Here is a 26,636-nt window from a genome sequence, read left to right on the forward strand (position 1 = left end):
CTTGATGTTTGAAAATATCAAAAACGCACTTTATAATTGTCAGGATTGGGTGACAAAGTAAAAATATTACAATATTTTTGACCAAATAGGCTCTGCTTTAATATTGCAACAATATTTTAGAGATGACTTTTGGTACTTAATAAGATTTGTGATTAATGATCATCGGTAATGTGGAAGTAACGACTGCTTGGGCAAAAGCTTGTATTAGAACAAGCAGAACAGTCTGGTAGGTTTAGAAAGTGACATCACTTTACTGTACCACAGCCTTTGAACTATGAGAAGACACACTTAAGCCATATCATAATATAACGATATCCATAATTACAGATGATAAATAGATAGATGCATATCATGATGATATGACATTGAAGCTTGTATAATGCCAAGCCCTGTATCTATAGCAATTCGTTATCAGAATGCACATGCAATGTATTTTTGTAAAATATTCTTGACTACATATATAGATATTGGTGTTATTTCTCTGTTTTTACTGTGTTTTTTAAATTTATATTATATGCATGTTTGTTCAGTAAGGGATGTAAGATTTCAAACCTTCCAATGCAGGAATCCACTTCAACATTAATGCTACTGACACTAAAATGAAACTCACATATTGTATATCACGCCAGAACATATGACAACATCTAAACACATATTTGAAAAATACTTTAATCTGTCCCTGTTTGTTATACCGCCACACACACGGGCCGTTTCAACCACGTTTCGATCCAATGAGTAATGATGACATTTGCAAGCCTCAGATGATTGCGAGGAGAGCGTTGAGTATGTCATCTCTGTATCAGCTGGTGATGCTTGTCGGTGGTTTATCCCTCCTCATCTTTGCGAGCAATCCGATCCCTCATTCGCTCGGCTTACACAGTACATGGTCACACTAATTCAGCTCCAGCCGGCATCTACACAGATGTGCACAAACCCCCTCCCCTCCCGCTGTGATTTAAATTAATGGTCAAACCTGGGAGCATGAGAGAGAGCGGGTCTTGAAGATTTACTCTCCCCGGAGCTGCCATAATTCTCTGCCTCTCTCGGCATCCTCCGGTGCTATGGTGATGAAGGCATGATGAGAGGAAGCCTCTTTTTCATCTCTCTCCCATCAGCAGAGTGTCGCCTCCAGCTTTTTCAGCTGCCATAAAGCCTGCCTGTAGGTTCCTCGGCTGAACTCCACTGCTGACTGCTGATTTATTCAGAAAATAAGCTGTTGCTGCTATTGAGTTGTATCGACATCGAGTATATTACAGCGCCTGTGATATGGCATTTATTGGAAAAGCAGGGCAATAATCAGCCGTACATTAACCATGCATTCTTTTGACCTGGCAGTTTGCTCATTATTCAAGGCGATATACATGACACCTCATCTTGGATGAACATTGTCAACACATGTTGATATTCATATTTTAGGCCTCAGTCTCAGGTTTTAAGTTCCTCAATCTCAATCATACATTTTGACACTGGAAGGCTTAAACATCTCTAAAACAAGGGTTGATATATTAAATGCCTGTAGACCTTCTGTTATAACAGCATTTACATATCCAGGCTGCGTGATGCATTTACATAAGAGGTGGGAGTGTCCACAGTTCTGGCGCCTCTGACAGCAGTATTGGCAGGTCAAACGCAGCCTCCTTCGCTGTCCTCCTGGTTGACGGGGAGGTTGCTCGGGATGCATCGCTCGAGCCTGACAGCTGTCTGCTCTCTGGCATCTTTCGCCCATTGCCGCTCTCCCAGAGGTGCTGCGGATGTGCACCGCACATCTGTCTGTCAGGGAAAATGGAGCTGTTCATGAGCGGATGGAACATACGATCATGAACAGGGAGTTAGAAGGGATGGACATACAAACAGGTGTGTGACAGCGGAGGCATGTGAGGCTTGACTAGATGTCTTAATGCAGCAATGTTGCGGCTCCCATCAAGGTGTTTCTTTTCCCCATTTGAGTGGTGCATTTAAAAATATTTCTTCTTCAGTGCATTCATTGTAAAAAATTGAGATCTAAGTGTAAAAATCTGGACAATACATTTTTGGATACTGGGGATAACTGTTCCTGAGAGATAAGAGTGGTGCAGAGAAAAAAAAACAAAGTTTTAAAAGTGAGTTGTTAAAATGAATCTCCAGGATCCACTCCTTCCCCCTGTGCATGATATTTTTCTATAAGTTTATGATGCAACTTTTAACTTGTGTAGCATGCATTGTCAAAGTGCCTCATTAATGTCCAGGGTGGATATTAAAATATTCTAATCTCAGATTATACAAAGGCTCTGCTTTGCCATAATTTACCAAATACAGTTTTGTTATATTTGCAGTATTGGTGAAAAAGACAATGTTGTTAATAGGGTGACAGGTCCTGCTGATGCACTGAATAATTGAAGCATCCAGGATGTGTGAGTGAACGTCCTCAAGTAGAGTACAAGCCTGTCAAAGTTGTAACAACTTGTCTCACCTGTCAGCCTTTGTTAGTGTACTGAGAGGAGTACACTGCTGCTGTTGAAAGACTGGCTCTCTGAAGCCCTCTTCAGATCATTTATATGCTGGGAAGGACTTGTTGTTTGTGCATTCTCTCCTTTGGTGGTTGTTTGGAGGAAAGGAGCGTGCTGATGTGGGACACAACTCAGCCATTTGTTCCTCAGCTGTCCGGGCAGTCAGATCCCTTTACAGTACCACGGCTTTAGCAGCCTGGGCCATCACTCTCACTCCTTCAAGGCTGACTCAGAAAAACAGAAGGGGATTTTAACATCATAACTGGTAACAGAAGTGTCAGCGATACTGAACGCAAACCTGTAAGCGTTTGATGGACAGCAGTGTGTAGCTCATTTGCACGATATGCAGATTCAAAAATCAATCCAGAATGTGTTTCTTTTTTCTTTTTTTTTTTTCTTTTGCAAAATACTGGAGCACACTAACAATCCTCGTGGTCATGGAAACACAGTAAAAACAGCAACATGTGACAACATTCTTTATGTTGTTCTTGTTATCGGATTAACTAACTCTTCAATCAGGACAGACTCGATTCTGGGTGAATGAATTAGATTTTACTGACATACGAACGGATCTTTAGGTGTCAATCCGGCCTCATTGGGATGTCCATGATGTTTGAAGAGGGGATGTGAGGCCTTGAGGTAGTACAGGAGCAGATCTTGTTTAAGCAGAACTGGTGAGTTTTTGCAGGAAGAGGTTGGTGGAAAAAATGAGTCAGAGTTGGAGAGTGGGTTAATAAATGGCTGACTATTTAACTGATTCTGACTATCTAGATGAGGCAACAACTTATTTTGCAAGATATCGCAATTTATATCTCCATAGAAATTGCAGAAGATCTTCAGCCTGTCAGTGGCCAAAACGTGCACTTTTAGTGGAAGTGACATTGACAGTCACGGTCGGCCCAAAGGATTATGTTGCAGCTGTGTCACGGTTGCCAGCTGAGGTGATCTGCTGGTCCCAAACTTTTGATTTTGGCATATGGACAAGGTCTGAAAATACCAGAGCTCCTGTTTAAAAGAGTTCTTATCTTTAACTGGAGTTTTTGTAGTAAGCATTGTTGTCCTCATGTACTCAAAACGTAGGCCAATGTGCAAGTCAACAGGTGCGCTGAAACATGATTTAGCTAACTGGTACAAAACGGCGTGGTAGATGTGTTTCAGAGAAAATCACATGTGAGAGAGTGAGAATCGCGGATGAAAGCTGGAAGTGAAGATCTTTGTCTGTTTCAAGCGACTCACCTGTTTGCCTGTGGTAAGTTTGCTGTTTTCCAAATGGGTTAATAGGCTTACAGTGTTATTTCTGCACAAAACAATGCACAGATGGACAGTAACATGATTGTATAGAAGTATAAAATCTAATGTTTGCCACAGATGGTGATGCAGCTGGTCCGATGTTTACAGATTTCCTGTACGTGTGCTCTTTTGCTAAGGAATACATAAGAGCAAGGTGAGGCTGATACATTGTGAAAGTGCATTGTAAGTTAATTTTGCAGAGATATATTTTCTTGTCCTTCATGCTGGAGAACATTTAAAGGCAACGTAAGTAATGTTTATTTTCATTGCATAGGGCTGTATGGGGTTGGTGACCTGCCGCCACATAATGTGCACCTGAGTTAACACTGAGATAAAACATAGGGAGTATATTGACATACTGCACCATTTAATTTGATGCAAATGTACCTAATGTTTCATATTATTTTTGGTAATTAACTGTAGAAAATTACCGCTACAGTTGTTTGTGCCTTCCCACTCGTGCACGCTCATTTATGCACTCTTGGTTATGTACAGTCACTTACATTGATGCACTGGGTTTTTGCACTGAGCTGAGTCACTGCCTCTGGTACAGTTTGGGTAAGCTAAGGTTTCTAGTCACTTTATGTGAAGGGTTAATACATTTTCAGAGTGTTATATTATTAACCAAGATTTGTGAACTCATTTGGATTTTTGAAAAGTAAGCTACAGGATGGAGTGAGACTCCATGTGCCTGAAGCTGTAAATTTGCCTGTGTAGAAAAAAGCTTGGAGATAATCTAATACTACTCTCTCTATTGGAAAGTAGTCAGGGAATAAAGTTCCCTAATTATGGTTTTGTGTCCAGTGTTATACAAATTTCACCAGGGCTCATCTAGAGAAGTTATGAGTTGTTTCTGGAAGGCACTGGCAGACTCATTGCAGGACCTACATCTACAAACAGGACCTGTGGCCTGTCTATGCTCAGTATAGACTATCTACCCAGTGTGTCCACCATTCACTCAGCAAACAATTCCCTCAGGCGAGATAGTGGCCCAGTGTGTAAGCAGGGAGTTAAAGATGGCAATTTAAACTTGTATCTGTATTTGTGAGCCACAGTTCCTTAACTGTTATCAGTATTTGTGCATTGTGAAGAGTGGTACAGTGTAAACTTTCTGACCTCTGTCTAAAATCTCAACAACCATCCTTTTACTTTAACAGCTAAAGACTTGAATGCAGACAGATTTTCATGAAGCGTTTTCAGCTCACCACAGAGGTAAAAAATAATGAAAAAAAACAACCATTTTCTTAACTTTAAATATATAAAATAGCACTTGAAGGCCTCTCTGAGAGCTAACCTTGCTCTGGGCGGACTCAGCTTATATACATCTTATTTATATTAGGGCCTGTGAAACCTGGGCAGTGTTTTAAAAGGGGGGGATTTGTGGGGCTTTCAGCAACTCATCACCCTGGGAAGGCCAATAATCCATGTTGTTTATCCAAAGAGTACTTTTGGCACAACCTCCCACGGGGGTTGCAAAAGCTAATGCAAGAGCTGGAGCATTATTCTGCAGGCTGATATGTTCTGCTCTTTTATTTTTTTTCCCCCCCTAGTGGTGTAAATTACCCAATTATGCTAATAGGTGTACCTTTGGAGGCATACACTGTTGGCTCAACATGAGAGGGGAGAGCGAGCCTCGGCTTCTGAGCCTGCCATATACATTATCCCTCAAAAATGAAAGCCCACTTTTGTTTGCTCGTACTCTGCATAACTGCCATGACAAACTACTAAGTAGGCACCGTATCCATAACAATTCGCCTAAAAGCTTTTGCAGGTGGAATTGAGACAAGGGGAATGAGTTAAATTTCTGCTGATTAATTTGATTTGAAAAGATTAACACATTCGGTGTGTAATTGTTTTCTTTTTAGTGAGGATGAAAATGAGATGATTGTCAGTATATTTATTCATTAGAGTTACAGGAAGCACTCAATAAATAGGTGATCTCTACTTGTGCAAGGGCCCCTTTGGCAGCAGCAGCTATGCAGTGAGCATGACGACACTTATCATACACACAGCATCACCTACATACGCGTTAGTTAGCTTTGCGACACAGTTGAGCTCACCAACCCAATCACTAAATGGACTGCTGGCCCATCGACATTGTTAAAGATCAGGGGTCGAGGCTTTACCCATATCCCCTCAGGCGACCCATCATACAAAGCCACCTTCGAGGGCAGCTGCTGTTGCTTTGCAAGTGATTCATAGGAAAGATGTTTTTTTTTTAAATTTTTTATTCAGATGTAACTTGTCAGTGTTTCTTTGTGTGGGTGTCTGCTAATTAAGTCTGCAGTTCATTATGGATGTGGCGGGGGCAATGCCAAGAGACGTTCTGCTTCTAATTCAAAACATAAAAACTCAGTCAAGTTTTTTCTTTTTTTAAAAGAGAACGTTTCTTCAAACCAGTTTGTCATGCATTTCTTTACCCCAGCACGACACATGTATTCATTTTATCTCGCTCCCAAAAGACAAGTAAATAGCGGTATTTTAAACATCTGATTAATCATGATGAATCACAGTCTATGACTGTAATTAACTTGAAAAAAAGAAAGTTCATCGAGTGTCGGCACCAGAAAAAGCTAAATAAATGTTTTTCAAGTTTAGTTATATTAAAAGTGTCTTCATAACTGGCACATTAATTATGTATTCACCTGATTAATCATGACTCACGGGTCTCCACTAGTTTCACAGTACATTAGTCACTTTTAATTACACCTGCAGTTAGTTGATTAATTGATCAGTCATTGGAGAGAAAATGAGTTGCCAACTATTTTGATAATCGATTCATCGTTTGAGTCGTTTTTCAAGGGAACATGTCAAACGTTTGCTGATTCCAGCCTCTTAAGTGTGAGTATTCGTTGCGTTCCTTTGGCATTTATGATAGCCGGTGAAGAGTCTGAAGGTTTTGGACTGTTGGACGAAAGGAAATCACATAACATTAGATTTATGTCAAGTCTGCTGCTCTGGTGCTCGTAGGGAAGCTTACCCTCCACACATGCTCCTCAGTATGCTCAAGTATTTAGTGAATCAGCTCATTTTTCTTTTTCCCTTTTTTTTTCTCTTTTGGATCCCAGGATACTTGCTTGAAGGAATAAAAAAAAAAAAAAAAGGAGCCCTGTAATGAAATTCACTTATGAATATTCAAGTGAGTGAAAGTGCTCTTGTACACGGCAAACCAAATACACACAAAACACAAAACACATTTCAGTACTTTTCCTGCCTTTTACATTTGAAGAAACCCTCCTTAGTTCTTCATTACCCTTCTTTTTATCAGCCAGTTTTCTCCTCAAAGCTACTCAGTGGACATTAACTTCTGAGTGCAATCACTGCAATATTTAGAGTTTTGTCGGTGCCCGAGAGTGCCTGCGCTCTGCCAAGAAAATAAGCCAAGGGACATTGTGGCATTATATGTGCGAAGGTCAGCTTGTTAACCAAAGTAATTGGATTTCGCAGCCCTCTGTGGGTGATGTGAGCCTTCAGTCTGCTTTCACCGCACAATCCTTCCCTGACTCCAATTCTGGTATTGATTTGTCTTTCATTTGGATTCAGAGTGAAGACAATGGCAGACATCAGTCAAACTCACCGTGTGCCATAAAGCATCCCAACGTCTGGATTAATCAGCAACTGTTGCAGATTTATATGAATAATCAATTAATGTCATCATCAACCAAACAGAGGTATAGAATCCTGGATCCCGCGGTGACTGTGCCTTCAAGAAGCAGTCTGCAATGACTATGTAATGCCTCAGCCAGTTTCACAATATTAATTAGATATTAGAAGGCATTCAACCATATGTTAGAAGTATTTATGAAGATATTTTTAACTGAGTTTGAAAGGCCCAACAGTTTTGCACATTTTTTAAAGTTGGCTGAAAGGTAGATTTAATCTGTTGCAGGCAGAGGGGGAAAGTGATGGAATGGCTGGAAAGGAAATATCAATAATTCACAATGCTGAAATGTGAAAAGTTAGAGCCATGGCCTGCAACAGACAGAAAGAGAGAGAGAGAGCGAGGAAGTAGATGTTGCTCTTGGCTGTTTTCAGTGACTTCTGAAAAACTACTCATCAAACAACAACTGTAAGCCCCAGTATGAGAGGCACCATGAAGACTGACGGTTTGAACTTTGGGTTAAATGTCTAGTCTGCTCCTGACTTACGAACAGAAGGGAACAAATGCATCTACTTGCATTATACTGACATCTTAATTGTTATAAATGTGCAAACAACCCTGTTTAGCGTGATTTAAAAGCAGAGCTTACGTCAATTAAACTGATTTGCTTTGTCTGGTAAAATGTTGGGTATGTTTTTTATTGTAGCCACGGGTCACGGTGCCACTGCAAAAGGTATGTCTTTAAAAACTAGAGAGCACTGATATGTTACCGTTTCAAGGCTGCACAATCCACCACATGTATTAATCTGTTACTACATTATATTTTTTTGGCAGGCACTACTTTTTTACATATAAAACACTGGGAGAAATCTTTGGCTTTCTGTCTTTCTGCACAAGGTCACTCAACTAAGCTGGGAAAAAAACAACATCAGAATTAATGACTAACCTGCTCCACCAGTTTAGCTTCAGCCTCTTAAGGGTTGGATTAACCTCCCAGATCACCCCAAAACTGAGCAATGGGCCCTTTAAGAGCCCCCCCACTGCACACATTCCCCCAACACATTTCGCCAAGAGCTCAGTTTTGTACACCGTCACACTGGGCCCGGTTTCCAGTACTACCATTTAGTGTGTGGTAATTCTATTAAACAGTAATGTATTAACAAAATGCACCATGTCTAGAAACTAGGGCCTTAGAGTAACTTTAAACATGTAGCAATCACCTCAGGCCTATACTATTTAAATGTTATTATGCCTTAATGGTGCATATTACCACAACATATTTGCCATTTAAAAAACCTGGGCCATCATTGGCCCCTGAGGGTCTGGGACCCTGGGGCACTTGCCCACTTTATCCTGATGATAATTCAGCTTTGCAGCCGTAGAACCAGATCATCTTCAGTACACATGGATTATAGATTTAATGCCGGGTCATTGTCAATTGTCAACTGCCTAAACACCTAAAAGAAAGAAAAAATACATAATTTTGTCTCTTTTGACTCGCAGGTCAGTACATTTTCTTGGGCTATGCAATAATCAGTCTCCTCATGCATCTTGCTCCCACTACCAGCTGTGAACAGTAACATACACACACAGGAAACTGTTACATTCACAAGTATGACGGTAACTGTTGACCTTGCTGTTTGCATCAAAACAGAACTAAGCCGTGGACATGATGTCAGGATTTGAAAAGTTTTTTTTTTCCTCTAATCTGATCTGATTTTTTCCTCTTTTCCATTTCCTATTTACTTTAGTTTTTACGCAACAACATCAATATACTGAATATAATCAAAGCCCAGCTCTAACCCTACCCCCCGGCTCTAAACCTCCAAGCCCCAGTGCTCTCCTTCTTTACAAATCCCAGTTAAACCCCAGGCTTCGACACAGTCGTCTGCACTAGACATAAAAAAGAAGAAGCATCTGTCTGAGGCAGGCAAGGAAGCACACAGTGAGAGAGATTCAAAAAAAAAAAAAAACACTCAAACACGAGGGTGAAAACTGGTTCAGAAGCCTTTGCAGAAGTTCAGTCCTCTATTGAACAAGTAATGCTCCAACTAATAGAAAAAAAATCTGCCGTTAGCTGTTCAGATAAACCCCTGAAACCTTGGATTGCAGTAAGCCATGTATATGTGTATTGTGTTATTGCTCATCATGATCCGTTGTAAATTGATATCCTGGCAATTTGACAGCAAATATGGCATATTTTGCAAATTATATCGACAATTTGACCATGTAGTGCTGGTATTGTGACCCCATAATTAGCATCAGATTAATTGAACAATGATAAACCAATCACAAAAAGTTTGTAGTTGAACTGTAGCGCTGTCGAAGAGTGAAAATATTATAGTTTGGATTTCTTGTTTTATTCATAATCTACTTGAGAGCCTGTCACTCCACGAAACGACACTTCTGTTTGAGCCAATGCCAGCAGAAACAGTTTTCAAAGTATTATTTTGTGCAAGCCTTACATTTTTACAATTTCTCACAATATTTTTCCAAATTGGTCAAATCAGACCAATACTATCTAATTTGATATGAAAATCTCCTGTATGTCTCAATTTAACTTTTTGGAGGACTATTGAAAAAGCACAACCTCTGTCAAAGGTAATGTGAAAAATTGGACCTTGAGACATTATGACCATAACTTGATGTTGATGTCCCTCATCTTGCACCAGTTCTGCACAAATACAAACACATTTCCATGTTTAAGCCATTTTTTCCAGTTCAAAACCACGCTTTCTTCCAAACATGACACACAATTGCTTAACAGCTAAACTCCCATTGCTTTTCAATTAGCAATCATAGCTTTGTGATAAAATGGCAGCTCGTGCAATCCTGAAAACAAGGCAACAAAGGGGTCTTCTTTCAGGGAAGACTTGTTCTCTGTCAGTGCTGGAATTTCATTTATTTTCAATCATAGCTTTAACAATATAGAAAGGCGAAAGGTGAGCACTCCTGTGTTGGATGTCAACTTTGCAGGAAGAGGAAGAGCAAGAGGAGGGAAAGTCAGAGGAGGAGGACCAAGAGTACAACCCAGCAGAGCAACTGCGTCACATGAGATTCATAACTACTTTGGTTGAATCAGTCCTGATTTCATGATAAAAGGAAGCAGGGCAGATATCCAGCCAAACTTGAGCTGCCTCACTGAGGCTTCAGTTGTCCGGACGTACAAAAGTGAAAATAGGCAAGTATTCTAATCCTCTTTCTCTAGTGCTGTATCAAGACATTGCTAAAACTGGTGAATACTGCAGATATGTTAACTATGTCTCATGTATTGTGTCGGGAACCAAATGCCTACATTGTCAATGTACATAATTTTCACCCAACAGTCCTACTAATATGCAGGTCTACCATTTTGCTGTTCAAGACAAGACCATCAAAGAATTGCTCTTTGACTGTGGGCAAGACTCTTGAGCGAGAGTCTCAAGAGTCCCATTTATTCATAAATTGGCTTTCCACCTAGCAAAAAGGTGGCAATGTGGGCGCAAAATCATCAACCAGCATGCCATCGCCGAGGGTTCCTGGCTGGTAAGGGAAGAATATCACCACCTGCACAGCTATAAATCCTTAAAATACCCGACATCACCATTCAACCCTTTGGCCTCACAGTATTTCCATCACATCACTCTACTGCACACACTACACAATGTCCTCTCTCCAGCTGAACAGATTAATAGCTCAGAGCAGCCAAGGTACGCTGACACCTGGGACATAAATGGTTGCTCCTGTCAACAACTGGTTCATCAGCATCATACTTTTCTACCTTTTCTTCTATATTTGTCTACCTTATTCTCAAGTTCTTATCAAGTTGACTTTGGAGGCTATAGCAAAATACTCACAAGTCATCTTTTCTTTCATTCAGACTATTGTGTGCTATTATGTCTTGACACAAAAAGCTATTTAAACCTGCATGAATAAAAGCTGAACTTTACATTTTGTAAGACTAACATTCAGGATGTATATATGTGTATGTGTGTGTGTATGTATATATATATATATATATATATATATATATATATATATATATATATATATATATATATATATATATATATATATATACACACACACACATATATATATATATATATATATATATATATATATATATATATATATATATATATATATATATATATATATATATATATACACAGTATTACATTTTGATAGGAGGTTTGTTCCAGGAGATAATGACAGAGCCATGTTTCCAGTTCATGTTTTAGCCACAGGTTTCAGTCGTCGATGGTAACCAGACACTCCCACTAAAATGACGACCCTATCACACTGCACGACAGAAATATTACAGTGGACAAGCTCACTCTAATTTTATTTGAAAATACACAATTTCTGTGTAGATAGTTACATATAACGATAGATATGTGATTTTAAAACTAAGGGCAACTCCAGCTAAAACCCTGAGAATAAAACACATTCCTGCATTGCAGACGCTGAAGAGGGCCAAACAGCTGCGGTCCATGGTCCTGACTACGAGAGATAAGAAGGAACTTTGCCAAAAGCACTCACGCTGGAGTAAAATGCTTTAGACAGTACACAGAGTTCTACAGGTCTTCTTGAAAAATGGGTGTTTTTGGCAACTTCCCACCCTTTCCCGCAGAGAAATGTGTACAACTTTTTCTTGTAATGGTTCTCAGACAAGAGCGTTAAAGCAGAAGGCAGCAAGTTTTGGTGGAGTGCACACACACACACACACCCACATTCAAACACACACACACACACACACACACATACAGGTGTGACCATACAGGTGACCATACAGGTGTGACCAATGACGTTAATGATGGCTCAATTCTAACAAGTGTCCCAGTAAGCCATGTCAATGTGTGTGAGCATGCACAATACCAGAGATCCCTGGAACAAGCCCACCTAAGTGGAATGTAGCCATCATTCAGATTTTAAATTCCACCTGAGCTATTCTTGCTATGACAAGACAAAATATGTGCTGTGAAAAGGGGGTCTATTGGCAGGACGCTGTCGTTCTTCTGTACCTTCCGAAACCAAATCACTGTTGAATAGTTTTTTTGAATCATTTTTATGATGTGATGGGGCTATATGTGAGGTTTTTTTGAGGCACAAAAAAGACTCAGTTGGGTTCAGGTGGAGATCATAGTTTGTGTTAAACTATTTAATCACAGATGTGGGGCTTCTTCTGTCATCACGGTCCCCTCACCTTGACCCAAATCGACATTTGACCTATCCATCCAAACACCAAACACTAGATATCCTAATCTGACTTTTTTTTATAACAGCTTTGTGGCACTTTTCATCCCATCGTAATTACAATGGCCATTAGAGGGCTTTGTCACTTGAACATGAATATTATTTTGCCTAATTAAACATCCCGTTCCCACAGCCAATGACAGGACGCCTGATCACAGCTGATCATAGTAAGACCTCTGCGCTCTGGTCAGTTAAAGTGTGATGGACTGCTTTGGGTGGTAAATGTGCTTAATGAAAAACAAAAATAAAACGTTCCCATTTTTGGTTGGCTTATTATTTCCTCTGACCATTTTTCTTCATATTTTTCAAACAGAATCATAACATAACTCCAGCTGATTTATTTATATTGCCCAGAGGTTATTAATTGAACAATCACAGCCAAAGATTTGATTAGCAGTCCGACTGGCAGTCATGTTACTTAGCCATCCAAATAAAAACTCTCCAGGATCCCCCCGTCCTCCATCATCATCACCAGTGTCTAGAATCCATCGGGGGCATTTCCTATACCACGCACAGCTTCATCACCTCCACAAAAGTAGTCTTCATCACGCTAAATCTTTCTCATTCCCCTTGTACACATGGCAATAAATCTTCTTGTTCACTCAAATAAATTACCAGTCTTTCCTGATTGAAATGCGACTGTTGGCTGTGTGGTCTTTAAAATTTCTGTGTTTTTGCAGTTTTATATTTCATTGGTTTTATGACTTTGACTCTCTTGACCTGGAAAATAATTAATTCAGTTGACAACCGTCATATGTGTCGTTCATGGCACAATACAAACATGATCAAGAAATGATTTGTCTCTCTCTCTTCTACTACCATACACATTGTTTCCCAAATATAAGGTCCCATTGGGTCCACCAGAGAGGGTGTGACTTAGGCTCTCTATATAATATAATAGTAGTAGTAAGTATTAGGGGTGGGAATCAAGCTGGTTCCAACTGACCAATTCCATCGGAACTGTACACCCCCAACGTCATTGAATTTTCTTAACAAATCTCTCAGTTCCGTGCCTGCATAAGGTTTTCCGGTTTCCCTGAAATTTTTGCATTCCGGTACATTTATGTCACACTCTGTGCTACGACTCAGACCTTGAAACACAAGGCAGCATCATGGAGAGGAGGAAGCAATATAAAGCCTGGCAAGATGAGAATTCTGCCCTGTGTAATCAGTGCAATGCTGTAATATTGTGTAACGGTGCAAGTACCCGCAACATGCTAAAACATTTGTCTGCCCAGCATGGAATTAAGTTCCAAGAACTCGTACGCAGTCAAACTGATTTATTTATACTATAATTTCTTTCTGCACTATATCTTGACAAGGTGTTGTTCAGTATGTTTGAGCTGAACATGTTCATGTTCACAGTCTGTTGCAGACATAATCTTGGGAAACAGAAAATGGTTGCTTTTGGTGCAAAAGACTGTGTAGAACTCCTTTTTTACCACTCAATTTACTACTCAGGAATCATTATGAGAATTGATAAGAAATTGGATTGATAGGTCAGAATCGACAGTGGCATTGATATTGATGAAAACGTATCAATTCCCACCCCTAGTAAGTATGCAAGGAGTTTAACATATTTTTGCTTCTTTCTTTTTAACCTATATTTGTTTACATTATGAAGAATTATCACCATTAATGATACTGTAGAAAACTTACTGATGTGATGATTCTTATGCAAGTTCTGTAGTTATAAGGAACGTCTTTTATCAGGAATATTACATTAAGGGATTTATGGACTTTTATTTATGATGAACACATAAATTAATGGTATCCTCTGGAAATTTAAATCACATTGAAACAGAACATACTTGTATCATGTCTGTATGTTAAGATTTGAGTACCTTTTTAAATGAAATGTGACATTTGGGTATAAACCATATTTACATGTTTCCAAAAGCTGCCATATCACGTTCATATCACCAATCACATCAGGAGGCAGAGGGGACGGTGGTGGTGGAGTTAATGGTGAGAAGGTAGCCAAGCTAGTGACCGTAGTTTGAGTCTGTGTTTCAGTATTTGTAAGTGTCACACAATTCCCAGCCTTGTTTGTGGCAACAACAAAAAAAATGCTTTACTGATATTTTGGGACACCAGCAGGCCAAAAACAGGATCTTTTCCTTAGCCTTACCAGAATATGAGCACAGCATTGCAACAAGAGAAAAATGTAAAGCAGCAACATGAAGAAATGTGAAGCTTCAACTCATCTATGGCTCTGCAGAAATGCACTTGGGTTGGGCTGTTTTTTAATTGGCTCTGTGTGCCACAAGTAGAGCTGCAGTTCCAGCTGCTGTCCTTGTGGGGGAGATAACCAAACCACACTTCCTGTTGTTTTTGGAAACACCTGCATGCACATGTTGCTTTAACCTCAGCAAACCTGCCTCATCTCTCTCTCTCTCTCTCTCTCTCTCTCTCTCAGCTGGAAACCCTCTGCTCAAAAAACACCATTAGCCTACTGCATTGTTTATGTCATCTTTTATGTAGGAAGTTGCATTAGAGACAGATATATTCACTTTTGCGTCATGGCTTCATCATTTTCTCTATCGTTGCACAGAAATGATTTAGGAATGCGCATAGCTCAATCACAGTAATAAACAATAATCAGGCCTAATGTGAGTAATTACTGCACATTTTTGAAATGTCTGCATTGAAACTCCAGCCGGACCAGTAAAACAAAAAACAAAACAAAACAAAAAAAACGATTTAGGGTGCATTTTGGCCCAAAGTATGAATCCTTAAAAGGACTATTTAAAGAAGACATCAAATATATATATTTTTTGCAATTATGCTCCAATAAAGACGCTGAGTGCTCAGACCAATGCCAAGGGAGGGATTCGGGGAAACTGCCTGCTAGAAGGAAATGAAACTGCTTTGAAGCCAATCAAATCAAAAAGAGTCAAATTCGCTGTCCAGCTATATGGTACAGTATATAACTATTGATCTCTCATGTCTAAGATTTTCCCCTCATCAGACTTATTCAAGGTAGACGTTGCATCACTGTGTGACTTAAAAGTCTGATAGATTCCCTTTAATCACAGCGATCTGACCGAGGATTGCCCTGCGGTGCTTAACATATCACACCGGTCAAAACCGTATTAAAGTGAAGCATGTTCACAACACACGATCCATGTGCTGTATTTTTGTTTGGCTTAGCATCATTTTTGATGCGGCTCCCCCCAGAGCGCCACGCTGTTTAAAACGCCATCTGCATGCCGCTTAATTACTGTCTGCATTCCTGTAGAGATCGTCTGCTTTAAATGCAGAGGCACGACACACGTATCACGCTAATGCTGGGTTTTATGAAGGATGGAGGAGGAGAGTAATACCAGCCCGTGTGGCATTTCATCTGTCACATATTGTTGGTGTCACACTGTGCCGTTTACAAGGATGGATGCTGGGTTGAATGCTGAGCGGATCTCGTTGCAGACAAGGGCAAAAGCAGAAGTGTTGGCGCTTGCGATGCACCACCCACCCACCCAACCCCCACCATCACCCCCCCTCCTCACAATCTGCAAGTGGGCAGACAACAGGTGTGACCATGTTGCTCCTTGATAATCATTCAGAGAGATGGTATGAATGGCCTCGAATGTGCTGGAGCCCATTAGTGTTAACTGTTCAACAGCTTCATGTTAAGCTTTTCAATTTGGGCAATCTACGAGCATTATTTCTCACTCGCAGAGGGGATGAATGTGTTCATGCCCACTGTTGACTGTGCAGAGGGAGGATTAGCTTGTTGGAGAATTGTAATGCAAAAAAGAAAATAAAAGAAAGGCAGAGCCGCACCAGGGAAAACTAACTAATGCCCTGTCGAAGCGCCTTACTTCCCCCAAATTGGTGCCCTGCTGAGTTTTCATTTTAAACCATTACGGTTTTGTCCACACATCATATGTACTAATGATAAACCTGCAGAATTTTCACAGCCCCCCTTTTAAGATGCTTTGAACCCTGAATGTTTCCATCAGGCTCTGATCTTCTTTTCCTGCTTTATTGGTGCATTGCTACCTTTTGGAGACCATTACTGCCACCAGCTGTTGATATGAATCACTGCCCTCTGCAGTCAGCAAATATTCTGGATCTCATCACCTCTGGAACCAGTTTAGTGTTCGTTTTTTCCCTCCTCTTTCATTCCTCTAAAGCAAGCCCTCACAAGGTTGGACTGCTGTTACATGAAGTTTTGCCCACCATCTGTTTCCAAAAAAAAGGAAGAAAAAAAACAATCCTTATAATTACATTGAGATAAAATGTTTTTCAAATATGTAGGATGCATAAATATTTATTGTTTTTGTTATCCTAACAGACAGAGTGACTCTTTGACTCATATTGCATCTTAACAACACGCTGTCATACAACAGCTGCTTGCTTTCGGACCGTGGTTCACCATTAACTTTCAGTTTCGGCCCTCCAAGTGAAAAAGCGTGGGCGCCCCCTGCTCTACAGCATCGGTAAGAAGATATGTAAATGAGAGTGTTTTTATATTTTCACTCCGGTTCAGTCATGACACGATCAGTTCCATGGGCGTGGGAAGAATTTCAAATGTTGGTGGAGCAATTTTAACGGGGGGTTCTCCCCTTGAAATGTTTTAATAGAGTAGATGTCATTTCATATATTGTTGTGCCCAGGTGGTTTGGTACTTTGTGGCAGTATAGCAAAAGATAGCAAGAGATCTACATTTTGCAATTTCATCTAGAGGAAATGCCCAAGATCATACATTTGGAGACATTAAAACGCTAAAAGTATGTAGATTGATTCAGTGATTAATTTATGACAGCTTTTTGGCACACTTTTAATACTTTTTCGACTCAAAAATACGTATTTGCTTACATTTCAAATAGAAAATAACTTAGATTCAACACAAAGAACCACACAAATGTACAAAACATAACAAAACTTTTTCTTTTTTCTGTTTCACACAATTTCACAGCCTCGCAACATCCAACACAACAACAAAGTATCCAGGTGTATCATCCAATGTCATAGTGACAATGCAGTAACAGTAAAAATATTTAAAGATTATGATACAAAATAAAAGTTTACTGCTCGAGCTCCTCCCTTCCTTTATACCCCTCATCCCAGCTCCTTCTTCACCCTTTCTTTCTCTCCCTCCATTGTAGTCTCTTTTGTCGTCTTACTTTCCTCCCTCCTGTCACGTTTCCCTACTTCCTCATTCATTCTCTTTGTCCAAGGCTCTTTTTTTTTTTATGACTGTGCCTGGCCCAACTGAGCTTAGCTGTCGGCATCGGTGTGCCACATAGACATGATTTTGTGTATGCATGTGCTCTGTGTCAATGCATGTCAGTCTTCTGGTGTGAAAAGAAGCAGTAAGGTAAGTGAGTGGGATGGATGTAATAGCCAATGAAGCACAGATGTATAGTAGTACCTTTGTATATTGGTTGCGATGCCCATGATCAGTTGTTAGTTGAAATTACCAAGTTGCTGCATTTAATAGACTGTCACCATACACAAGTGCCCGTGTATCTATTTTTTTTTTTTTTCAGAGTAATTTTATTTTCTGATGATGCCATAGCTCAGCAGTGACATATATTATGCAGTGCCACTCGGGAATAATCAGAGAAATGTCTGGATGTCCTAGCAGCACTAACCCTTGCACGGCATTGTGCTAACTTTACTGTTTGTGTTTACTGTTATTACCGCTGGGATGATCATTTTCCATACTGGTGAAATCCTGCCTCATGAGACTGAACTCTGCTTTGAAGTGTCTTGGCATCAGAAAATCCTCCAAAGTCAAGGACAAGCTGGACTTCTTGGATTGCGCTCCATTTTGTCACCCCTGTAGCAACACGCCCACGTCAACGCGGCCCTCAAGCTGTTTCGCTGCGGTGCCATTTTCAGTCGGAACACGGGCTAAAAAAACAGATTCAAACATATACACATTAATGGGATTAATGAAATAATGAATCGTATTTGCCCTCTTTTAGGGAACTGGATTGAAGGAGGCTTCTAATCAGCTTTGGTCTTAAAAAGGTAAAGGCAAGAATCAGAGGAGATGTGACTCGCTCCTCTTAAGTCAAATATAAAGTAGGACAGGCATTCATGAATTATGGAGTAAACAGCACTGAAAGAGGACTCAAATGTGATTTAGATGTCGGTGTGAAATCTAAAGTAGTTTAAATCGCGTGCTCTCTGGAAGGCACTCGACACAACACTTTATGTGCCATTCAAAATGCACCTCCTCTCCGAGCCCAGCCGTAATTCAGCACCGTTCTTATCAACAAAAAGTTAAATTTATCTGTTTCAAGCTGATTTCTACGTACGCCTACTGTGTATTATATTAATACTCAGGCACAGAGAGTCAAAGGTTGTTAAGCCCGTTGTGATGATGTGACTTTACTGTTAAACGTACATACGCAACCTGTGTGTACACCACACCTGTTCTCCTGCCACCTTAATGATTAAACGGAGCTACGGCAGGGAGGTGTGATGTCGACCACAATCGAGCTGCACTCTGAACAAGTCAAAAAAGAAAGAAAAGAGGTTGATTGAATTAGGAGAATTTGAAAACATACTGCAAAAAAGAAAAAAAACATCTAGGGGCTAATTGGCACAAATAATAAAGCTGAGTGCACCCACGGAGCTGGGGAGAAGGGTTCACCCAGAGAAGTAATTGTCACGTCTGTAATGAACCCGAAAAGCACCAACTCCCGCATGAATTAAGACTGGAGAGAGACTGTGCAGGGAAAGAATAGAGAAAGAAAAGAACAAAAAGAACTGGGTCCTGAAGCCGGCAGAGATGCCCAATTTGCACCTAGTCTCCAAGAAATTATGTTTATTTACTTGTTTATTTGCCAATTACGCTCTGAGGGTAACATCCAAGTGTACATGTTAACATCAGTACTTGTGTTTCATGGCTACCAGCTAAAAGTTGGTTTCCAAAAAACCGACAGGTCATTTTGAACTCCCAGTCATACTTTGAGAAAATATCCTGCCAATTTTACAATGTAATTGACAATTAATGCAAAAAATAAGCTTGTCTTCTTATTTCTTAGAACAAATTCATCTTTTGTCTCTGTTCTTTTGTTAACAAGAGACACCCTCCTAATAAACCGGAAAATGTATGTAACTCTTCAGAGCCATTTGCATCGTCTGAATACACACACAAACAGAAAAATAAGGACTTCAAATCAGTGAAATCGTATCATTACTTTCCCTTTGTCACAAAAACTGACATTCTGACAGTTCTTCTTACTGTTATGCAGAGATTTTCACTTTCTCTAATAATTCTGTGACTGTATATTGTAAAAGGATGTCTTGTCAAGTGCTTCCTTCCTGCACATGATTTACTGTCAAGTTGAGTAGAGCAGAAGTGGAAATTATGCCTCCATAGAGATATATATTTGTGTCCATGGAACCCGTTTTGTGGGTTACAGAAGGTTGCAGAGGCACCAAGAGGCACTCATATACTATTGTATAAGCTGAAACTTTGACCTGTGGATGACGCTAGATTAAAAGTGACATATACTGATGGGGACACTCATGTCTGTAATAGACTTCATGGCTATCCACTCAGTAGTTCCCAAGACATTTCACTCAGAATGGCAAACGCCCGTCGCATTAGAGGAAAGAAAAATTCACCAAAGCTGTGAGGGTTCGTCATCTGGAAAACCATGAACATCTGTACCAGACTTTGTTGGCATTCCATCAAAGAGATGTTCGGACTTTCCTTGCTAGTAAAACGACCATATAGATTGACTGTGAAGGCAGTTTATATTGACCCTTGTTTGTACTTGTACTTCGCTGGTGTTGTATTGTTCATTAGTCTTTAAGTCATTAGGATTCATCACATGGCCACCATGAATATATTGAGTGGGAAAGATCATTGTGAGTGGGAAAAGATTATTTTTACTCTGGCGGGCCAATCAGAGGCAGTCAACAGAATACAATCAGTGATAACAGCAAAGATATATTTTTATTTTGAATTTGTGTATTTGCACGTGAAGTTACTTCAGGTTACCTCCTTGTGCCACACTGAGAGTTTAGAAGGAATTCAATAAACCAGCATTTTCTGCTAATGGCAGCGGCTGTTGCTCGGGGTAGAGCCAGCGTCTTGTTATCTGAAGGTCGCTGGTTTGATTCCACTGGTCTGCATGTCGAAGTGTCCTTGGGCAAGATACCAAACCCCACTGCTCCGGATGTGCTGGTCGGCACCTTGCATGGCAGCCACCACCATTTGACTCATCTGCTTGCAAAAGACTGTCACTGTCTACTGCAAACCACACCAATAACAGCTTCATAATGTTATTTGTAATAATGCATTGTTTTCTCACAGAAAGTAGTTTAGTGTTTACGTTTTAATTGTTTTTGTAAAAAAAAACAAAAAAACAAAAAAAAAACAACAGATGCTACAGATGCAGTACTGTTAAAATCTTTTCTAAAACGAATGCATTGCAAACAGCCGGATTACACTATGTGTGCTACACACACTAATTACTTGCTTATCTCATTTCTCAACATGGTATATAGATTGCAAAAAAACCCCCATCATGCCAGTTTGTAAATGGATCAGATTTATAAACAAATGAGAGAGACCAAACTTGTTCACTCTTGAACTGCATCCAAGCAGGAATCTATTTGTGAAATGGAAATCTTTTCCTCATCTGCTACATTGTATAATTTCCCCTTTCTCTATAGGGCTCCATCTGCGGCAGTGAAAAGGCCCCCAGTCTGTTCAATGGGACCCATTGTACTCATGTTTCCTGGTCACATCTGCCAAGCAAGCCGTGTGAGCTGCCACTCAGACCCGTCCAATTACATTCCAATTTGAAGACAGAGGGTCGGATGGAATGAAAGGCAGATGGATTGACAGTCTGGATGGATCTGAAAATGAAGGATGTTATATGCATTAAAGTTGCATGAGCATGACCACCACAGCGCTGAAAGGCATAGATCGTTTTTGAGCCAATGAAATTCTACTATAGGGGTAAATATAGGGAAGTGGACAGAACCTAATTTCAAGTCGGGCCTGTACAGTTGCGCTGTTATCTCTTTACCTTGCCACGGTGTGAAGGATAGATGCGTGCTGACATGTACCCATGCAAGTCGACAGAAAGTCCGAGAGGACTGACGACTGACTGTTAGATACGTAAATGTTGCTCGTCTTGTCCATAAATCTGAGGACGAAGCTTCGGTACACTCAAGGAGGTGGGTCTTGCATGCAACCACGCCTCGCCCCCCAGATTTATGGAGGCCGAGGCACTCAGTCTCTGAGACACACATTTACGTTTGCAGAGTCTCCGTCATCAATCATGATGCAACACCAAGGACATCCTGTTTTCTCTGACATCTGCTGTTTGACAAATTCAAATTGACTGACACAGCAGAGAGGTTTATTACTTTCTCCCCATTTGTGTGTTGCACCCTGAATAATCTGCACGCTATGCTGCTTTGCGTGGTATTTGCTCGATAGCCATACGAGACCACTGCATCAGGATAAATGTGTTATTGTATGCTAGTCGGAGAATCCATCCAGGCTCTGCATTCATGATGTTGCTCTTCATTAGAGTGCCAAACCATTGTTTTTTTTTGCCATGCAGACACATCCAAGTTGTTACAAGTTAATATTTTTCAAGGATGAACTTCTATCATTTGGGGAGATTATGCTCATTTGTTTTGATGCTACTCCAATGCCAGCACTTCTGCTGTTACATAAGTGAATTAAACTAATGCATCTGTCTCCTCCCTGCTGGTGGGCATTATTTATTATCCTGATCAGCATCCATATCTGTTATTGCGTGTCACATCCAGTCCTCACTGTACCACTTCTTCTCATTTCCCTAGTTAGTTAACATGTTCATTAGCAGTCGATATCAGTAAGTTGTTCAGAAAAGTTTGAAATTGTGAAATAATATAAGGACAAGGTAACGCTACAGTTAATGTTTTGTCCAAACACATGAAATGAGATGACATCATCTAGCACCAAGTGATCTCAAGCTGTAACCTACAACTTTCCTGAACCCAATGAAAAACGGGCTGAATAGGTATTAGAGTTTAGATTCTCTGCCTGACCCGAACCCGGCCCGCCACTATCCTCTGTGTTTTTTTTTTTGTTTTTTTTTTTTTTAACTCAAAACAATGACTGTATTTCCAGCTAGAAAACACACAACTTTAATCCGGTTACTGGTTTGGAAATATTAACACGTTAGATTACTCGTTACTGAAAAAAGTGGTCAGATTAGAGTAACGCGTTACTAAGTAACCAGTACCGCGTTACTAAAGGTAATTGGAATCACTGATTGTGTAGCTTAAGTTCAACATGGAGCTTGAAGATGTAAAGAAAAAACAGGAGAATTAACTTTGAGCAAGTTTGGAGGAAAGTCGGAGGTATGGAACCATTTTAAACAAGTCGTGGGCAGTGACAACATATGTATTGGCTTTGTTGAGTGCATTAAGTGCGGCACTTGTTGCATTATTAGATAATTCTAAACTGATTTCTGTAGTTCAAGCAATTCAGAATTTTAGTTGAGAACGTCAGTTATAGTAGCCCACTTAATTAAAAAATTGTCGGGTGTAAATCGGGTTCGGGCTCATAATTACAGTTAATGTGTCGGGCCGGGCCAGGCTCAGACACAACGTACACAGGCTCAGGTCGGGTCTGGCTTGATTTTTTTGGGTCCGATCTAAGCTCTTAAAGGTATCACACAAAGATGGAAAACTGCCTTATCTCACAATGTTAAAGACACACACACATTTCTTGATCCATCCTTTTATTCTGATGTGCACCAGAGTAAATGGGGTCTATTCTGGGCTGAGACCCATCCTCTACCCCAGTTTTCATGGAAATCTGTTATGTAGTTGTTGTGCAATCCTGCTGACACACCAACCACACAACCGACCAACAAATAGACGGACATAGGCAAAACCACAGCTTCCCCAGCCAAGATAAAGGAGCATCTGGTACATCTATAAAGTATCACAAAAAAGAAAGAATTATGACATTCAGCTCAGACGGCCAAGCTTCAAAAATATATGATTCATTCATAATTCATTCATTTGGAGTGGGGCTATAAGATTTTGCAAGAATATAATACACTTTTTTCAAGAAAATCCAAGACATGAAGTGGGAGCTACTACTGTAGGTGGGTTGGTATGCAAAGATAGAGCTGCAATTTAGAGGCAAGAACACAAACAGTATATAATAATACTAAAAGGATAAACAAGTGATATAGTCTGATTGAAAAACTGCAATTTGTCCTCACAGTGGACTGTCTTGTTTGTTTTCTACTCCTCAGGGTTCGGCTCATGGTCGTCTCCTACGCCTCATAACTCGGATCTCTGTAGCGACACTGATGCCTCTGACAGGCTGCGATAGCTGATATTTTGATACATATTTATATCGTTATACATAAAAGATTGTTTATACAAATGCGTGTGATTCATCAAACATTACAGTAAGTAATTTATGAAATGTCTCGCAGACTGCTGCAGAGGTATTTTGTTGTTGCTTTTGTTTGGATTCACTCGTGTGAAAAGGGGGGAGAAAATGTTCTAATTCTTATTTACTGTTGGCTTCAAGATGAATGATTTAGTGCTTTGGCTGAGAACACATCCTGTATCCAGTTTTCTCTCAGAACTGCTGTGAGTTTATGTGCATGCAACAGTGTGTAAAAGCCCTGTGTATGTGTTTGTGTGTGTCCTTGTAGTAGTAAAAAACAAAAAACTAAAAAAACTGCTTGGCTCTACCCTGGCTCCCGTTGGCAGGACTTAAAAAGACTTTGGGACATGCAGAGGTTCATCAATAACCATTGGCCTCATGAAAAGTTAATTCATTCAGGGGCTTGAGAACTGATTTTCTCCCCCGCAGGAATCATGTTGATGTAAGACATCCTTTAAAATCATCCGCTCACGCTCGCTCCGTCTCTGCTGAAAGAAAGAGGAAGTGTTGTTTCAGTGCACATGTGTGAATAAAGGAAAGCTGGGGGGAGACATCTCAAACACGTATTCATTAGATAAACCAGAAATAGCTCATTTTTTCAACACTAAACCCTGTAAATGTGACGAAGTCACTCCATGCTTAAGTTGAAATTTTAACCCCTGTTTGATAAGTGGAAACATTACATGTTAAAAGGGCAAGTCTTTGCTAATGCAAAATGGAGGAAATTAGCAAGCAATGCTGGATTTAAAAAAAAAAAAAAAAAAAAAGATTGGCTATAGGTAAGATGGATGGCTGACTTTGGAAAAAGCAACTGCCTTACAGTAATGTCACAAAGTGAGGCGGCAGTGACCTTGAATAAACAGGACACAACAATAATTAATTGTTTGGGATAAGGCTATTTGGTTTTTGTTTTGAATTAATCTGAACAAACAACCTGTAGTGATTTAATGTAATGGTGTGGCAAGGTAGCTATCTCTTTCTGCCTTGTAAGGAAAAAAAACAGATTTTGTTGTAAAACACCCATTTTACCATATCATTATTACTCGTTTTGACTGGTGTCTAGATTCACTCTAACCCTAGAACTTATATTTGACCAAGATGTTGACTTTTTCTTACTCAACAAGCTTCAGAAAAGACAGACAAAAAGAAAGAAAGAACGACAGACACACACAAAGAAAGAACCCTAACCCTGACAACAAGATTTAACCCTAACTCTAAATCTTTGATCTGTCCATTATGTTGACTTATTAACTTCACAGTCTTCAGGAAAGAAAAAGAAAGAAAGAAGGAGAATAAAATGTTTTTAAATCGATTTTGAAATAACCAGTGGAGGGAGATCAAGATATGGGTGATAAATGGAAATTCATTTTACTTAGTTTGCTGCTAGATGATTGTATAGAATATGTACACGTGCATTGGCTTAATCTTTTGCTATGAATTTGCACTAATTGCTGTGTGCAGTTTTCATTCTTCTGAGCCAGCAGTTCCTACATTTGTGAGGCCCAAAAGGGAAACTTAATGGTGGGCTAAGGGCCAAATGCAAACACCTATTGTAATGTTGAGATTCAAAATGGTACTAAGATCTTACATTCTCCTCACTGGCTGACATCCCATGTAAAAGGTGTTACAGTACTGTTGCAGTGCAAAGATTGTGAAAAACAATTACTAATCAGGGATCCTACAGATTCGAAGAGCATTTTGCTCCCAAAAATAATAAACTCTGGCCCCACTTCAGCAGTTCTGTTCTCAGGTCGACTTTTAAATTTGCTTGAAAAGTTAAGTGGTCCAGAAAATATGGTGTACGGCGAATTACCATTTGCACTAAGATGTGAGTTCAATACCTGCAGGCCTGGGTGCACATTTTTTTTATATAAGTGTCAGAAAATGCCTGAAGGCAACTCATGTTAAATGCACAAAGGCCATTTTCCAGCTACGACGGCGATGAATAAAACATCAATAAATATGATGATTGGGAGGCAAGAACGCTTTGTTGGTTCTTTGGACAAGAAAGTTCAGGATTATGGAGAAAAAAAAAAAAATACAAGGACCTGGGCAGACCAGAGGAAGTTTGATTCATGAGGTTTGATCTCATTCGGTATGCTTCTCTGTAGACATATAATTCTCTGGCGTGCAGTAGATAGTGAGCTGGTCATTCGCTAATTTGCCCACTACCTCCCAGCAGCATACAGATGGAGCAGCTGGCAAAAGAAAACACTTTGCACCGCACGCTAGAGAGCAAAATTATTGCAGGTATCAAGTGCTGACATGAATACAAAATGTTTGTTTTTTCCCATCTTTTAGAAATAATGTGAGGGACGGTGAGGTATCTTGGCAATGACACATTCTGATTTGTGGTTTAAATGGTGCTACATCCTGCACGTTATAGGTAATGCGTGTGTGCAACTCTTACCAAAGATTGAACAGAAGCGAGATGCAAGATCAAGACTAAAAGTCCCACGATACTGCACTAATTCAGACCTCATCAAACTGCCTTGTTTCCATTGTGTTGATTGAAAGAGCCGTAGCAGCAGAAATTATGTACTGTTGTGTTTAATACGTGGATGTGTTGTCCATACTCTATTTGGTGAGACCAGACTGATACGCACTTGAGTCACCACTGACCCCCCTCTTGTCA

The 26,636-nt window shown here is 40.0% G+C and overlaps 1 protein-coding gene and 1 long non-coding RNA gene across 4 annotated transcripts in view; one reads left to right on the forward strand and one right to left on the reverse strand.

Moving 5' to 3' along the window:
* The window catches only part of ikzf2 (IKAROS family zinc finger 2), a 199,249-nt gene that overhangs the window by 94,582 nt on the left and 78,031 nt on the right, over nt 1–26,636 (forward strand). The window lies entirely within an intron of this gene.
* Nucleotides 794–2,849, reverse strand: LOC119026444. 2 transcript variants are annotated; one of them, XR_005077151.1, is made up of 3 exons: nt 2,450–2,836; nt 1,570–1,770; nt 794–1,192 (listed from the first exon to the last, which is right to left on the reverse strand). It is a non-coding gene; the product is annotated as an uncharacterized LOC119026444 (long non-coding RNA). The 2 variants fall into 2 exon arrangements; XR_005077152.1 differs by lacking the exon at nt 794–1,192 and having other exon boundaries at nt 1,209–1,770; nt 2,450–2,710; nt 2,785–2,849.

Source organism: Acanthopagrus latus, chromosome 9 (genome assembly GCF_904848185.1).
Source record: "Acanthopagrus latus isolate v.2019 chromosome 9, fAcaLat1.1, whole genome shotgun sequence".
NCBI lineage: Eukaryota > Metazoa > Chordata > Actinopteri > Spariformes > Sparidae > Acanthopagrus > Acanthopagrus latus.